Source organism: Larimichthys crocea, chromosome VIII, assembly GCF_000972845.2.
Source record: "Larimichthys crocea isolate SSNF chromosome VIII, L_crocea_2.0, whole genome shotgun sequence".
NCBI classification, from domain to species: domain Eukaryota; kingdom Metazoa; phylum Chordata; class Actinopteri; family Sciaenidae; genus Larimichthys; species Larimichthys crocea.
This window is the reverse complement of record NC_040018.1, coordinates 22,857,810-22,876,208: the sequence shown is the minus strand read 5'-3', so window position 1 is coordinate 22,876,208 and position 18,399 is coordinate 22,857,810. Positions and strand designations below refer to the sequence as shown.

General features: G+C 40.3%; 1 protein-coding gene across 3 annotated transcripts in view; it reads left to right on the top strand.

Annotated features, from left to right (window-relative positions):
* Positions 1-989: 989 nt before the first annotated feature.
* The window catches only part of adcy7 (adenylate cyclase 7), a 53,284-nt gene continuing 35,874 nt past the window's right edge, over positions 990-18,399 (top strand). For 2 of the 3 annotated variants that reach the window (XM_010757311.3, XM_010757303.3), the window contains exon 1: positions 990-1,176. The gene's annotated coding sequence lies outside the window, so the exon portion shown is untranslated. Of the gene's footprint in view, positions 1,177-16,272; positions 16,296-18,399 lie in introns of all 3 variants that reach the window. The other variant, XM_019274315.2, reaches the window with a different exon arrangement.

The following is an 18,399-nucleotide window of genomic DNA, read 5'->3' as shown; positions in this document are numbered from 1 at the left end:
GAACACAAAGCCTATGGTCTTCACAGAAGATGAGAGTGCTTATGAATATCTTAATAACACTATCTATCCATCCATCCATCCATCCATCCATCCATAAATGGGGGAAACAGGAGTACCCTGTGAAAACCCACGTGGCCAGTTCTTAAAACAGTGACATGTTAACAGCAGTCGGGGAGAAAACGGCCAACATTGTAGCCATTAAAACCCTAAAAAGGACCTTGTCACTGATCCCTCCGTGTCTAAATCCAGAGTTTGCTGCAAATCTTAAAGTGTGTGCCAAAATACGCAGAGACCTGCAGCAATCATGGTCAGATCGGACAAACCCCTCCACAGGCAGCCTGAAATGTCACTGAAACTGAGCTTATTCAGGTGGATCCATGAACATTAGAGGTCATATAAATGAGTCTTACATTTTGAAATAGGATAAACCGCGGGGAGGTGTGGTGCAAGTTAATATGTGGCTTGTCTACTCACATTATGAAAGGGAGATGATTTTGATTTTATTTTTATTTGAACTATCTCTATCTCACTTCATGATGTCAATGCCCCTCTGTCATTGCAACAACTAGCCTGTAGATGGAGCCATCGCTCCAAGTCTGTATATACAACATTCACCCACAGTGAAAGGAGCCAGCAATAATACATTATATACCATTACTCTGCAATGGCTACCGCGGATACAGGATATAACGCTCACTGCTGTGAAAGTTTCATCTTCTGTCTTCTGACACATTGAAGTCCAGACTGCAACTCGAGCCGTCATTTCTCAGCACTACAGCTGCGGTTGTTTAAAGGCAGTGTGTAAGATATGCAGTGCATGCAGTGGTAGACACCTTTTCCACTCTGTGTCATAGGGTCAATAGCTTCACGGGTAAAGTCCCCCCACACCGTGACTTAATTTAACACGCACAAGTGTGGTGTGCGTGTGTCAAAAAAAAAAAAAAAAAAAAAAAAAAGCGGGGGGGGGGGGGGAAAAAAATGCGCGTGAGTGTGGTGGTAAACGCGCGCGTGAGTGGTGCCTGACAGAGATGGAGGAGGGGCGTCTGAGCTCCGAGCAGCGCGCGGACTGACAGTTGGAGAGGCTGCACGGGGGACCACAGCACGCGCTCCCAACACCGCATCCATAAGTCATCTGTGTACATTTATGTCCACGAGACGTTATTAAAAACCTGTCAGGTAAGACAGTGAAACTTTGTTTAATTATACAATATATACCCCAGGTGAAACTTTACAACCTGGAAGCTTTTGTTCTCGTCTCAAGGAGAGGTTAATTGTTTCCTCATTTTAAAAACAAAGACGGATTTCTCTGTCCAAAAAGTTGTCAGAGCTTTTACATTTGGGTGGAAGGTGATGTTTCACCAAATGTGTGTTTTCTTACCAGTTTTCAGTTTCTTTCGGTGTTTTTTCACCTGTCTGCTCATGTCACCCACAGTCTGATGTTGAGTTTGGTGCATTTCGGGTTACCAGTTAACAACGAGGCTACCTGCTGTGGCTCACTTTGAATTTAGCTGCCGGTGTTTCACTTCGACACTTCTCTGTAAATCCGATGAGGGTGTTTGTTCGGTAATATGGTAGTCAAATGTCTTTAATGGATTCATATCACTCTCATTAAAATCTAGATACTATCTGTGAACCTGCACAGTGTATGTGACACTATGCTGGTGTGTCTTCTGCAGAGTTTCATGCACATTTCCATTTCTCCACTCTTCTTTTTTCAGTCATATGTGTTGTCTTGTATCTGTGACTTGGTGTTCTTCAAACTAAGCCTGACCCCAAAATGTTTACAGGGCAGGAAATGATTTTTTTTTGTGTTAAGTATGCAAAAGTGCTGCTGCTAAGATACTGACTTGAAAGAGTTTATCTCTTCCTATCTCTTCCGAGAACATAATGCTCATGGGTTCAACAGGACTGGCGCCTCTGTTTGTACCCTTTCATTTCAGAGTGACCTTTTTTTTTTTTTTTTAGTCTCTTTGTAAAAACTGCCACATAAAACAAGATATTTTGAGCAATTGAAATACCAAAGGTCTATAAATGTTCCGGTTTTAACTGCAGCTTGTACTTAACTGGTGTTGAAGCTAATTCATATGTGGTCCTAACGCTGGTCTTTCCTTCAGTCTTTGCGTCACAGATGGCTTTAATGTTTAAGCAAGTGAAGTTCTGACTTTGTGTGCATGTGGTGTTGTGCCGTGGGATTGGACTGGATAATCTAAAGACCTCACTGTCAACATTTTTCATTGGAACTACTTTATACTGAAGAAAAGGTTTTGAAGTGGTGGGTTTTTGTCAGTACATCACAGTGGCTGTTGTGAACCATAGTGTTATGGCTATCTTGAAGGTAAATATATAATGCTGTTGCTGTGGAGAGCTTGTTTTCTAACAACACTGGGGCTTGAGGTCAGTGTCGCATTGATTCATGTTTTTATTAAACCAACAGTATCAAACATATTTTTTTATGCATACAGTGTTGTAGGTCTGTTGATCTTACCATTGTGAACGGAGAACCAATAGACAGATTGTAATGGTTGGATTTAGCTGAACAACAATATGTTGACTATGCAAACAAATCATCTACCTATTGCAATCCACCTAGTTTTCTTACATTATTATTTTATTACTATACCACAACACAACATATTCGCAGTCTGTCTGTGCTATGATGAATTATAGAGCCGCAACCAATGATCATCTTTATCACTGATTAATCTGCTGATTGTTTTGTCGATTTATAGATTAACCGTTCAGGCTATAAAATGTGAAAAATTATATTTATATTTTTTCTTTAATTCACTTGCCCAACCCTCATTTAAACATCGGCCATGATTTACAGCAGTTCTATGACTAAAGAGAAAGTGGACTTGATATTGTCATGCAGTTTAAGCTGTTGAATGAAAGGAAATCCTGAAGCTTCTCTTACCGGCAATACGAGATTGTGTAGCCGTGCAGATGTCTTGTGAAAACATCATATGACATGTGTTTCTTCACTAGAAAATGCAGTTCTGCTGATTAAAGCGGTTTGCTCCAGCCTAATATTGTTTGCACTGACTGTAAACTGTTTTCTGTTAGCCAAGAATAGAAGAATGAAAAACGTGTAAACCCTGGGATTAGGTGATAAAATGCAGGGCACATTAATAAATCACCATCTGCACGAGGATGACATCCATGGCGTGTGCGTGTGTGTGTACATGTATCATTTGGATGATTACACTAATCCCTTTGTCAATTCTGCCTTGGTAAATAGAGTCTGTGGGGTTACCAGTAACTGCTTTTCTGTAATGAGGACAGAGGACAGATTTTAATTATCTAGTCAGCACAGAGCATTAAATTCAAATGTACTTAAATAATGAGTATTGCAAAACTTGTTTGTCAAAAATATCTCTATCAAAAATAAAGCTTAAAAACAAACAAGCTCCATACTTCAAAATCAATGCCCCAACTGCTCTCTCAATTGATTTTGAACCCTGTGCATTTTTGCTCAGATACAGCTGAAGAGTGACCGGAAATGTGGGGAGAGAGAGATGGGGAATGACATGCAGGAAGGAGCCACAGGTCGGATTTGAACCCTGGGCTGCCGTGGGAAGGACTGAGCCTTTGTACATAGGGCGGTTGCTCTACCAACTGAGCTAAACGACACCCCAGGAGCTTGTTTTTTTCATAGTATAATAGGCACAAGACCACAGAGTGGCACTACAGTAGGCTGGGGTTAGATTCTTGGTCATGGATCAGTGGATCAATGCACCACTGCGATGCCTAGGTCCTTTCATGGAAAGGCTGTAATTTATATTGTGACACATACATTGGCATTTGCCTTTGGTGTGCAACTATCCATTGTGATGCTGTGATGTATCTCATTCTGACATGATGGGAAGCTTGTTGTGATTGTGCATGTTATCAGAATAATTTTACACTTTGATGAATCTGGACAGGGACTGTCTGTTGGGAACTGTGCAGCAGAGACACACGAGAACACACACAAACAAAAAAAACACAAACCCCGGGACAGATCTTTACTGTTTAGAGTGACGCCAGAGTCTACTATGCTCACTGTTGTTTTGTGACGAGTCTCTTAATAACCAGTGGTAGAGTTGTTTTGTGTTTCTTTTTCCTCTGTCATGCAGCCTCAGCTGACCATATAGGTGGTATAAAGTAGCGGTTCCTAAAGTGAGGTTTAAATACTTTAAGGGGTCTGTCAGTCAGGGTTGTCCAAAACCCTGAACATTTATTTTAGATCTTTATTTTTCAAATCACATCACAGCCTGCGCTGTTCAGAGTAAAACAGAAAAAGTGTGACGCATTCGGAGTCCCTGGGACAAAGTGAATCAGATCGTTTAGGCTTTTGTGGATTAATGCGCATCGATTTAGGCATCTTTATCGTCAGTCTGTATCCCTCGGTGCACTGTTTATCTGACCAGGCTTTGGCCGTGGTTGCTGACTAACAAGTGCTTTTCTCTTCTAAACCAATGAAAGAGGAAGAAGTGCTTGGTCTGTTTAGTTTGGCTCCTCTTGAGTTTTATTACGATTATACCAAACAGACTCATTAGTGGTGAAGTTTGTTATTTTTATACCTCATTCAACCTGAGTGGCTTACCAAAAAAACACACAGACACACACACACACACACACTCATACATTCATTCAGGTACATGCATACACATTCACAGTCCACCATACATACTCTCTGTCTTAGCTTAACAATGAAAGTGACCTTGACAGGAAATATGGGGAACCTCCACAGGAAATGTGACTTGTTGCAGGTTTTCTTTAGAAGTAGAGTTGACACCATCTATCAGGCACACACACACACACACACACACACACACACACACACACATGCACTCTACTTCTACAGCTCACAGTATCTCTTTCTCTGTAGCTAAACCGTTATACAGGTTAGAAAGAACTATACCATCACGGAAAAGCATAAGGCCATATCTAAAAACCTGCACGCAATACCCAAATGGCTTTTTTTTTTTTTAAGCATGTGTGATCTATCAGGATAAACCTACGCTACCTCTCTCTACTGATCTCTGTCTCTGCAGAGAAATGCCTCTGTCTTCTCGAAACAGAAAACACACACATGCAGGGTTGCTCACATAATGGGCATTTTCTGCTGTCATTAGACCCCATGATGTTTTCCAAATGCTTCCAGGCACTTATAAAGCCGAAGTTTTCCCCCTGCTCTCCCATTTCCCCTCTCCTTTGTCTCTCATCTTTCATCCTCACTTTCTCTAAACCACTTCCAGGAAGGCTCTCTGTTGTCTCTCTCTCTCTTTTCCTTAGGCTTGAAATGAGAAGGGTTCGTCTTGGTGGACAGTGTGCTAATCGCTGAACAATCAGTGGGGACTAATCGGACTCATTAACTCCGACTCTGGTGCTTCGAGCCAGAGATCAGCAGTAATCCTTCTTTAGCACAACCTTTGCCACGCGTGTTTTCTTTCTCTTTCCCCCTTCATGCGCTGCTTTTTTTTCATGCAAATTAAGAGAGACGTCAAACTTAACAGAAAAAAAAAAGTTACCTGTACGAAGTAATCACTCAGTGTTGTATTTGAGTTGTTTAAGAAGACACAGTGGCCACTTTAAGCATCACCTCAAAATTACCTCTGACACAATGTATTCATAAAGCACTTTTTGACGACACGTCAGTGTTTAACATAGCACAGATGTAAATACAGGTATGAAAACAGAGCAAAAACATTGGTCACCAGATCATTGCCTAGTGATTCATTTCCACTAATATGTCTGGATTGTTTTTACGCTGCTTTAGGTCGTTTGATCTATTTAAAGTTTACCTTACCTCATCTCAATACTCACTAAGCGTTCAAGGCTGGAGTGTAGGGTGGAGATGACCTTTACTTAGTTGATGGCTTTCTCTTTCTCTCACTCCCAGGATTTCCCCCAAATTGTGCTGTGAAACCATAGGAAGCTTCCCCACTGTAGAAAAATAACCAATATGAGCAAGACGCCACTGGGGCCGGGTACTTTAAAGTAACTTAAGGTTCAAGGGTTTCTGTCATTGACGTCATCACATCTGCGGGAGACACAATCTCTATGTGTGTAACTGTCCAGTGGAATCTGATCATCTGATGTTTTTCTTTATGTTAACTGCTCATTCTGCCTTTAACCTCTTGATTATTTGAAAGACAAGTCTCTTTGTCAGTTTGTAATCATGCAAATTCATGCTTCTAAAATCTGAAACTTTAAAAAGAATCATAACTGACTGAGGAAAGCCTTGGCATCACATATTCCCCACAGTCAGTCTCATCCTAAGATACTGCAAACTTGATAGATAACACGTAAAAAGTGCATGTCACAATAAAATGAAATATCTGTAAATGTACAGCACAAAACAATTGATATTAGGACTATTCTCCTATATAACACTAGCCATCACTGGTGCAGCCAATTGTTTTTTCAGTGGTTTTAGTTTATATACACTTGTGTCTGGAGTCCTCCAAAACCTATGCAGTACTTCTGATAATCTAAATCACAAAAACAAAGTGTCATTGTTAAACAAATCTCTTACAAGATCGAAAGGGACCAATTAGCAGAAATATACACAATTTCCAAGGCACTGAATATTTCGGGGGGCAGTACAGTGCCTCTCTCACCAAGGAGGTCCTGGGGGTTGAACCTGGCTCGGCTGTTTAAGGGAATTTCTGTGTAGAGTTTGGATCTTCTCCCCGGGTCTGGGCTTTCTTTGAGTGCAGACATGCTGTTGTTGTACAGTGTTTGTCTGAGACGCCTGAAATTCCAGTTAAGTTTGACCTGTTGCTACATTGAACAACGTGTAGTAGTAGAGAATATTTCTGGGTACACGTAGGATTACTTCAGGAGACATCACACTGCCCTAGTGACAAGTAGTGTCACAAGTAGACATATTGTACAAAACTAAACCTGATGCAACTTTTTATAATAATTTTATATATAGAATGTGATTATTTTATGAATAATTGTGATTCAAATTAAAGTTGTGCATCTTTACATGATGAGCACCAGATGTTCTTTTATTGGCAGCATATTTAGGCTGATGTATATGTATATATGCAACTCTGCACATCCTGGGCAAGGTTCCTCTCAGGAAATGGCCTATTTTCATAATTATTTGTGTTTGATAGCCAACAGTGGGGAGAGAGAAATTGAAAGAGACAGATAATGACAGGAAAGCAATGCAAAACAGGTCCCTGGCCGGTTTGTGGGCGACATCTTTACCCTTACACCATCAGGGCCCCCCAAAAACATTGCTATTTAAGGGGATTTGAAGAGCTTTGTGTACCAATTCATAAAACACTCAATAATTTGACAATTCGTCTTTATACGCAGAATCTCTGTACATGTTTTAACTGAACACCTTGGTAGCCATTTATTACCCTACATTGTTTTTTGCGAGTGAGCATGTCTGGAGAAATGAGTGTTGTTGAATTTATAATAGCATTTTTTTTTTTCTTAAAGATGATTTTTTTTGGCCTTTTCAAGCTTTATTTCTGATAGACAGCTGAAGAGTGACAGGAATGCAGGGAGAGAGAGACGGGGAATGACATGCGGGAAAGAGCCACAGGTCAGATTCGAACCTTGGGCTTCCGCAGCGAGGACTGAGTCTTCGCACATGGGTCGGCTGCTCTGCCAATAAGTATTTATACTTCAAAATTTTTCAAAGCAATAAAAGGTGGAAGGCCAACAAAGATAATACATGGTCTATAAGCAGAAGTGAAATCAAGAATGACCTTTCACCCTTTTAAGTGGCTATTTGGGTGTACTCACTCATGCTACAAAGAATGGTAGCGCTGTAGCACCCTGTCTGTATAGTATACACATCCAATACTCTATTGACAGCCTCTAATTTTCAGTCACACTTGTTCAAGACTGCTAATGTATCTCGCTCGGGAAAGCTCTCGAGGGGTCATAAAAAGCTATGCCCTCCTTTACTTCTGCTGTTTGGAGTGGATCAGTGCCGCTGAGATGGGATGATTTGGAGTGCCATTAGAGAAATGCCTCTTCAGCCTATTGTCTGTTAAATTGTTCAATTTCCTGGGCACCTTCCACGCCCCCAGGCCTTGTGTGAAAACACTAATTACGATTTGCCTCCAGCAGTTTGGTGAAAAAATGACTTTCAGCATAAGCACACACACTCAAAGTGAATCATTTATTTATAACCAAAAAGATACAATCCATCATACATTCAGACTGAATCCTGTATAATGCTCTAGGGTAAGATAATGTGTTGACTGTAAAAGGCTTTGAGCCACATGGATGCATATAACACTAGATGGGTACACAGAGACAACCAGCGAGTTGTTTTGTTTGTGGTGGCTCTTGTTTTTTGTTGTATGTTTAGTCATGGTCAAGCTGCACCCTCCCTTGGCTGGGAAATGAAACCAATGTGGAAGTGCTAAAAACCGAGCAGCCGCTTGAGACAGGCTTGGTGCTGTTACAGATGCCTTATTAGAGCGCGAGCATTGTTTGTCCAATCACCTGCTATCACCATCTAACCATATAACGTAGGCTAGAACTCTTACTATAACCAGTCAGTATAAGAGCGAAAAAACATCTTTTCCATTGAGAAAAGCCTTCAGTGCCGTTCTTCGCTCTTCTTTCAGTGAAGAAATTCTCTTCAGTTCTGGTATAACCAATGCTAGCAGCATCTACACTAAACTAATTCAGCAGCTGCCATTGTTGTTTTTCAACCAAACAGTTATTTCTCACACATCATCCCCATCCTATACCTAGTGTTAAACCACACCTGTAGGTAACACTGCAGCTGACAAAAGACGCTGATTGGTGTGAACAACTGTGGTTTGAACACAAGATGGATCTTCATGTGGTTTCGTGATAACGTTAATAGACAGGTGTTCAAAATTGAATCCTTCAACCAAGTTTCATGAAGATCAGGCCATAGTTTTACGTAAAAGACAAACAAAAAAAACACGCTGAAAACATAATCTACACGGCGGAGATAATAACCTTGTGTGGCGCACTTCTAGATCGAATGCTGTGCGGAACGTTGAAATACCCTGCAGTCAGTATGAGTCGAAGTATGAATCCTCCTGTGAATGCTCGTTTGAGTGTGGATGGTGCAGATGTGTGGGTGTCTTGCTCTCTCTTTTTTCCCCATTTCAATTTCAGTATTTTTTTTTATTTTTTTTTGTACTTGCTGTGGTTCAAGGACATTATGTAATACTTATGAGAGCACCCCATCTGGAGAAGTGCCAATGAGACGCGGAGTTTGCAAAACTCACTTTAGAACGGAAAAACGGCTTTACCTGTGAAAGACATTAGTAACTGAGGACACGAAATGGAAAGAGGAATTTGTTGCAGTACAGCAGGTAAACCGCTCTCATGCACAAGAATAAAGAATCTTTGTAACTCTGCGTTTACCCATCTTGAAGATTTTTGATGGATTTTTTTGGTGAGTTTTAATTTTTGAAGACGTATTCTATTAATACTCTTTATCTAAAAAGATTGCCTTCTCATGATGATCTCAGTAAGAGTGATAGGTACTTTGTGGATCCTGTCTTGTGTTGTTATTGTATAAATATCTGCACTCTCTCTTGAAATGTGTAGCGTTTGCATGGCACTTTACTGCTTCAGCATGGTACTCTTTTATTAGCCAGGATTGACTCTTTGGTAGAGAACCTATCCAGTACAGTGGAGACCCGGGGATAAAATGAGTATATAATGGATAGAGGTTGGATGGCAGTAGGGTTATTATATGTAGGGACACCCGAGCCAGTCCTAAAGAGCAGTATCAGGCTGATCCAGGCATATTTTAATAGATCAGTAAAGCAGATTGAAATCGGATTCTTTCTTTACTGTCCTCCGCTGTGTTTTGTCCACCTCATCCTGCTAGTGTTGCAGCGCTCTGCTCTCTTTAATGACAGGCTCCACACTGTGAGCATTTTGCTCCATCTGCAAGTGGAAATTAAAGGGTATTAATGTGAAAAAGATTTCATTATACCCCGGTTGGCAAAATACACTGACTTGCTAAATTCGGGTGGTGCTAAATCTCTTCTCTCACTTACTGGCAAAGAGCGGTGTACAGAACATTTAGCGAGCAGCTTTTTATTTCTGTTCCATGCAGACCATTGTTTTTGTTGTTTAAATCAATGGCAGCATGTCATATAAGCTGTCGGAGTGACCCCTAAGTTCAAGCGGGCACGGTTCTGTGATGTTGCAGCTGGTCACTACAGGTGGCTTGGCCTTTTCTGCTCAGGTCCCTCAGTTATGGAGTGACCTGCTGGAGGAGAGCAGAAAAACCAAAGTCTTCTTTTTCTCTTCTTTCTCCTCAGTTTAAATAGTCCATGAATTTAGATGTGCTCGTTATTGATTTTGCATTATTGATGTTGCGTTGGGTTTTTATCTATGGCTAAAGTCAAGGAAATCTTCTGCCTACTCTACAGCCAATCGATTCATCGATTGGGAGGGGGGGCAAGAGCCATGATTAGCGCGCTAAAAAAACAAAATAAACACTATGGGAACATGGCGAAACTTGCAGCGTTATCCAACATTGATTGGCATTAGGCTTTGTTATGAGAGCAGTGTGTAGTAAAATATGTACAGAAGTTGCTGTCAAAATAATATTACTGAAAATAATGTTCAGTAACTGTTAAGTTAGGACTGGCAGTCTCCATTAGGTTGGGGTGAGTTCAAAGTTTTGAAAATGGGGTGCTTCGATTTCCTGACTTATACTATACTGTCTTACAATTATTAAAACAGAACCACATTTGAGTTAAATATATTTGAAGTGAATTTCTTAAGTTATGTTATTTCTAACACAATCTCTAGACTATCACTCAAATACAGTACATGAGGTCTGTCATCATCCCTCCCATCCCTGAAAATAATAAATTAAGAAGCTCTTTTCTCCTTTTGAAGGTAACACCAGCGACCGACCAACCCACCAGGGGGTGTCAGCCCTTACTTTATCATACTTTTTAAAAATTGTATGTAAAGTAAGCTTTTTATTATCCCCAGATGCTGTAGTCACTTCCTTGCTTTGCTGATGCACCCTTTTGACCTTGTTTTGTCTTTTAAAAGATCTAGTTTCCACTGCCGTGCCACCTAACGCACACACACACACACACATTCTCACTGTGTCTTTTGTGAGGCTGTTCACACACACACACACATTCTCACTGTGTCTTTTGTGAGGCTGTTCACATGCACCGCTGCCATCACCATTCAGGATGCAGAGGTCCAGTGGAGCGGCCAAAAGCTTTAGGCTCAGATGTCGCATCGAGTCAAAAGGATGCTGCTCCATTAATGAATTATACTTAGCCAACATATCCTGTAATATTATCCTGTCTCCCAGTTGATATAATTATACAAAAAAAAGTTTTTGCTGAGCAGAAATGGTTTGTGTTACGTGTTGAGGCTGCATCTCTTTTTTTTTGACAGTATACGACAAAAGGATTTACAGCCTTTAAGGGACACTCGCTGCTCGTTACAAGGGCGTGTCCATAAATCAACATTAAATGTTTGTTTCTTATCTGCATCTGTGCTTATCTATCCTAATGAGATCACTGTTTGTCCTGACATAACTTAAAATCACTGGCTGCTTTCATAACAGCATCCATTTGTGACTAATTGAACAGTGGCTGCAGGTTCCCTTTTTTGTGAAGCTGTCCTTGCAGCGTTGTTAGGGAAATGAGTCACAGTTGCCAAGGAAGTGAGACGGTGTGCGGTCGACTGTAAGTCACAGGGTACGGTCGGCCTTCGCGCAGCACAGCTCTCAGAGCACTAAAAAACCTGCGCGCCTATTTGAAGTTGGAGCTCTGTAGAAACAAATTCAGATTTGGAGAATTGACAAGAGAAACAGAGAGAGGAAAGCAGAAAGGTGAAGAGTGCAAAAAGAGTAGGAGGGATATAATTGTAGAACTTGTCGGAAAATGTGCTTGGCTGTTGGTTAATTTACAATATTCTGAAACTTCTGGGCTTAAAAAAATGAGGCAATATTGCTATAGATTATTTGAAACTCAGATGTCGGTCAGTGATTGCTGACAGCTGACAGTAATAGTGACCAAAAAAAGCTCTCTGTGTTCCTCTTTCAGATGAAATCAAGCCATGTGATGCAAGAAAGTGTGTGTGTCTCAATACAAGGTGGGCAGTGAAGACTTGGAAGGTTATGAACAACAATGTTGTTGGTTTATTTTGCGATTAGGGAAATCCCAGTTTTTCCAAAGCTGACTGCACAAGATGCCCAAAGCTGCTTCTTCAAGCAGTTTCAAGTAAGGTCATGTTTAAAAAGAAAGTTGAAACTGATCACTTGACATTCAGTTTGGTCAAAAGCTTGCACCAAATAAATTGTCCTGGTCGTTTAATTTGATTAATGTGGTTTCTACTGGTGGTGTTTGCACTTGGTTCAGCAATGGTCTTTTTTACAGTTGTATAAACATTTTTAGGGTTTAGGATCTTAGAGGGGTGTATGTATTTTTATGAATTAAAGGATGTGTCTGGTGATATTCTACATTTTTTTCTTGTCAACAAATAACCTGAAATGACCTAAACCAAGTTTGATTAGTCCCCAAACTATCTCCAACTGTTTAAGAAACAGTTGTTAAATGCTACAGAACCCAACTGCTTCAGGAAATTATTTAGACTTTTGAGAATGAAATTACATTTTTGTGACCATCTTCTTAACATTGATGTCCAAATTTGGAATAAATAGGGCTGAGAGCCACAGACAGGCTGGGGAGGTCAGAAAGACTGACAGACTGACTAACTCATTGTTGGTTTTGTTATTTTTATGGGATTTGTTGACAGTAACAAAAATATAGAATATCACCTCTGGCTGTGATTACATGGATTTTTTTTTATACTGTGGTGAAAAAGCAACATATATCCACAGTTAAGTGACTGCAGTTTTACAGTCATGCAGTTATCGTCACAGCCTTAATATCTCCACACTTATTATCTAAAGCTCCATTTTGTATGTAACTTTTATACCATAAAATAACAGATTTTACAGTGAATTATAATCTGTTGTATGGTGCCTCTGTCATTCCCACTCAGTACCCTGTATGTTTGTCTTGTGCCGCTATGTAACTTTGTGCCCGGACTGTCAGCTCGGAGCAATGGGGGAACATTAGTGTTTGAACCACTGTTGTTTTGGACCACCGGGAAGAGGATGTTCTCAGGCCTAGGGCATGGGGGAATGCAGATGGGGAGCCAGGTGAGGACAGTGATGGAGGAAGCTAAAATCAAATTAAATCAGATTTTATTTGTATAGCCCAAAGTCACAAAGTACATTTGCCTCGGAGGGCTTTACAATCTGTACAGGGAGTAGCACCCTCTGTCCTTAGACCCTCAGTTTGAGTGAGGAAAAACTTGCCCACAAAAAAGAAAGAGGAGAGAATGACTGCGCAAGAAGCTGCCAAACAATCTGTAAATCTGGGACTGACTTTTAGTTGTTTGAAAGAGCTTAATGAAAAACTGCAACTGCTGAGCTGGGCTTCTTGCTGTTGGACTAGTGAGTAATTAGCTGGTTGCTATGTCTTGCTTGATATTTGGCTGGTAGCAAAGTTGTCGACTTTCTAGTTTTTGATCATAAGTAATGTAATCCTAACAAATACACTTGTACAACTGTCCAGAATTTCTAACTATTGAAAATCAGTTGCAGAAATGGTAACTTCTATGCAGTCTTGCTTCAAGTCAATATCTAATCGGAAATTAACACAGGACTAAGAGTCTGACTAAGCCTCCGGTGCTGAATCATTTTTGAAGTTCTTGTTAGGGTCACACCTGGATTTTCCTATGTGCAGCACAGAGTGAGACTGTGACTCACATTTTGGAGGGGCTGCAGTGAAACTCCAGTCATCTCAAGCCAGTTCCTTTTGAGAAATCAAGTGCCAAAAATCTTCTTCCCACTCAGCCACAGAAACGCCAGGAAGGGTGCTGCTGCATGCAGACATTCCTGCACATTCCTTGGCACATGGAGGCAAAACATAGGGGGCGGCTTTTACAAAATGTGTAACTCTAGCCAGGCCACATACTGTAAGGCTGCCACAGACAAGACCTCCATTGAGAGTCAGCGAGTGTGGTGTGCCATCGGAAGGGACAGAGCCAATGTAAAGACCACCATGAGGTGGATTAAAGAGGCTCATGCTAAAGCTGTTCAAGTTGGATGTCGCTTGTATGCAAAGGCAGCATGGGAGCACAAATGATAAGATAATGAAGACACTAGTAAGGAGACAAGGATGCTATTAGTTAAATCCTCAGGCTCCATCCACTCCAGTCATCCATAGCTCCCTGGAGGCATTTGAGGTAATGAGATCCCTCTGTGCTCCTTCTGCGTCACTCCCACCGTCTGACCTCTCTGCTGCTTGACAGCTGTAATTGAAGGCTTAGCTGAGTGTGCCATGCCATGCAGCGCTTATAGCATATACAGTCAGCGTTTATTTTCCCTGTTACACATGTATTATTTTGGTGCCCAGTTATTCATGCAATTCTACACATCTACGCCACCGACTTACTCCATCAACATTGAGCTGACGTAGTTGGGGATGTGAAACTGCACAGGTTAGAATATTTATAGGAGATGTGTCTTATCTATTTGATCTGTCCTAACCTGATGTATATATTACAGCAGCTATTGCTCAGCACTCGTGGACCAGCTTTACTTCTGATGCTTGTGCCTTGATCAAGGCACAAATGAGTAGTATTTCTAATACCTAATGCCTGTATGGAAACACTGTCATGCAACACTCACCGGTCAAAGCTCTATACAGATAGACCCCAAGTAACATTGTTGGAGCACTTTTAAATGTTTTAAGTGCGGGGCATGGTTTAAGTACTTGGCGAGAGCGCAACTTATCAGTCGTTTTTTGAGAGATGCCAGGTACGTATTGGCTGCCATCACCAACACTTTAGCTGTGTTGTTTGGCTCTGGCTGGACGTTGTAGTGTATGTAAGTGTGCGTGAGGGTGTGCGAACAGGGTGTGTTTGACAACACTCATTGGTCCTCTGTGTTTGAACCAGAGCCAGGCAGCTGTTAAGCTACGCAGACAGACTGACTCCTCCCTGCATGCACACCCAGTGTCATGGAGAGTCCACACAAGAGAAGTGGACACTTGAAAACCAATTTAATCCGCTACATATATTGGCAGCATTTTTGGTGCCCATGTTTGCATGTACTAAGAAGAAATTAGCTCCAGCCAAATGCTGTCAAAACACGGAGATGGCTGGTAGATGTGCTTGACTTGCCAGCCAAAAAAGCAGCTGGTAAAATTTGAGCATTTACTAACCATTTGGCTGGTGTTAATTTTGCAACCTGCCGATAACCTGTTGGCATATAAGGTGGAAAGTTGGATGAGGGCTTTAAAATCACTCTCAGTACTCGGAATAATACCATGGCAGACTGTACTCTATAATAAGTTTAAATTCTGTATCATTTATATGCTGTACAAATTACCATACTCAAGCAAGGAAGGAGCCAGAAAAATACATGACCAGTTACATGTGCAGAGGTTCACACGACTCCCTGTACACCCCCCACTCCTCTGCATACAGATTCTCTGACTAACAATGTGCTAGTGTATTATTTCTGGCTTCTTACCCACAAATTTCATCTCATTTACTTTGCAACAGCTGTTTTGGAAAATGAGTGGCTCACATGAGAAAGGTGCATGTTCAGGCAGACAGATGGTAACCGAAGAATGCAAGAAGAAGAAGAAGTTTATTTAAGTCACAAGTCTATGAAATGATTGATACACTGCCTCTGAATACAAGCTTAAGGTAACTTTACCTAAAGCACATACAGTATCTGGTATATGCAGACTCTGATTTGTTGATTGGATTGAAATAAAAGTCCCACCACAGCAATATTTTTGATGTATTTCCACATATGTTATCCACAATACTTTTTTGTTATGTAATAAGTCGATTGGGGAAAGGTTTTTAAAAAAACTTATGCAGTCCAAATGTTTCTTGTCAGCTAAGAGTGTATATTTTTTCCACCCTTGCCTGCAGAACACTTCAAGTGATGAAATGTCTTCTGTTTGTCTTGTCTGCAAGTCTTGGTACTATACTTTATGAAGGCCATTACAAACCTTTTATATTTCTTAATTTGTGATTTGTGATTGATCCTGAGTTACATTTAAATGGTTTTCTTGTTCTAATATCTAACCATGCTTTGAGCATTTAATGTTAACCTTCTTATTGAGTGTTTTCTTTTTATTATATTCTACAATGTACTTTGAAGAATCTAAAACGTATTTAGCTTTGTTTACAATATTTTTGTTTACCACCTCTGCATGTTATTGAATAGTTTTTTTCTCTCTGCAGTGTTACTCTACAATAAAGAAAAAGTAAGTAACAAAAATAAAGAAAAAACATTGATGTGTGTCCAAACCTTTGACCAGTACTGTAGATACTAAATTCATTGTTTGACTGCAACACCTCCAGTGCCACTGGCTGCCAAACAAAACCAGAGCATAGTAGATTCACTGGGAGATATTGGACTATTTTCATGCAAAGATTAATATTGCATCCATAGTCTTTTGTGATGTTTATTGTCTAAGATCACACTGCAGTGACAAATAGTAAGTGCCTTCATATGGCTGCAGTCACATGGTGAAATGTTCATATGCTCACCCTTCATTTTAGTTACTTTTTATAACTGCAGCTGTATATATAGGCTCTGTCCCGTAAAAATGCTTTTATGTCATGTCGCGTTGGATAGTTTGCTTTTCTTCCTTTTTTTTTTAGAGCTAAATTGTGAAACCCTAAATCAAGTACACATCATAACATTTTAGGGTGGATCGTTTTAATGTACCATAACTCTTAGGTCATTGTTTTTATTCCTTTGAAAATTTCCTTTAGCAAGAAGTTGAACCTCTACTGTACATGCACCATGGCCTCACCACCACCTTTCCTTGCACTCTGCAGTAATACATTTACAGTATATGCCGCTCAGATGCAAACTTTACAAAATCGAATCTAAATTAAAAATATTTCTCACGTGAATTACTTTGGGGATGTGATTGGAATGTGTTGCTTTTGCTAAAAGGTGAGGGATATGGCCTTGTGAGCAACAGGCATTAAAATCCTGTTCTCAGCTAAAGCAAGATTTGATTTACATAATAATTTATCACTCGGTTGGAGACCTTGAAGGCTGCAGGAAGAGAGGAGAGCTTGCTATGCAGGGCTGGAATGTGATCATAGCCTCGTCATTTGCTATATCCTAACACAAGAATTAAATATTGCAGGGGATGAAGTCAACATTCTGCGCATGGACTCACCCGGGGAATTTTAATCCCCTCAATCTAAAAGCTTTCATCTGATGTCACACTAATGCACCACTGTATTTGTACATCAGATCGACCAGTATGAGAGTTGCTTTGTGTTCCAGTAAATGCTGTGTGGGAACTGGTGATCTCATCTGTCTCTCTCACTACATGTTCAGTAGGTAGCACTATATTTCTTTTGTTCTTACTCATCGTCAGTTAGTGTGAAGGACTTTCCTCCTTATAGGCATTGATACGTAGAATTTGTATAGTACCACGAAACTGTGGTTCAAGTAATTGGAGAGTTTCTGGTTCGAAGCCCCCGATGGCTGTGACGTCACTGTGTGTCTACGGGTGAGCGTTTTTAGATAGGAGGCACTGTATCGCTCCTGATGGGTAGTTAACACCTTGCATGACAGCATCTGTCATCAGTGTATAATTATGTGTGTGAATGGGTGAATGCAAGCTAATTGTAATAAATGTGATGTTCTCTGTGGTGTGCACAGCATTTTTACATATTCTCGCATGTGTGATGCAAGAGTATCAGTTGTAGTTGACATGCTGCTTGCATATTGCCTGATAAACTTTGCAGTGACGTCAGTATATTACCGCAAGCATTTTTTTCAGCATTATACACTAGAAAAAAAAAACATTTCACTATCAGACAACATGCACCCTGATATTCCGACTCTTCATAAAGCCACCAGAACAAATTACTGATAAAACCAAAAACATTAAGCATACAAAATAAACTATGAAATATCCATTTGGTGTTTTTAAAATCCGAACTAACTTTTATACTTAAACACATATCTACAATACAGGCAGCATGTTATAGAGTAACCATAGAATTTAGGTTACACATACCATATTTGTTTCTAGACATAAAACATTGCCATCATAGAGGAGTATGCCTAATATAACAGTACACACATACACACACAGAATTCACGTACGTAACCACCCATATTTCTTGTGATATTGTGTAATAGATATTATGTAATTCCATTGTCAGTGTGGTGTACTGCTGTCAAGACCCATTAACCTTAATTTGTTTTTGATGTGGAACAGGACTTCACCCTGTTGTACAAACATTCGTCAGTTAATATTAAGCCTCTAAAATATATTATAAAGACAGAGTATAAGTACACACGACAACAGACTCTAAAATAGAAAAGACAGAGCA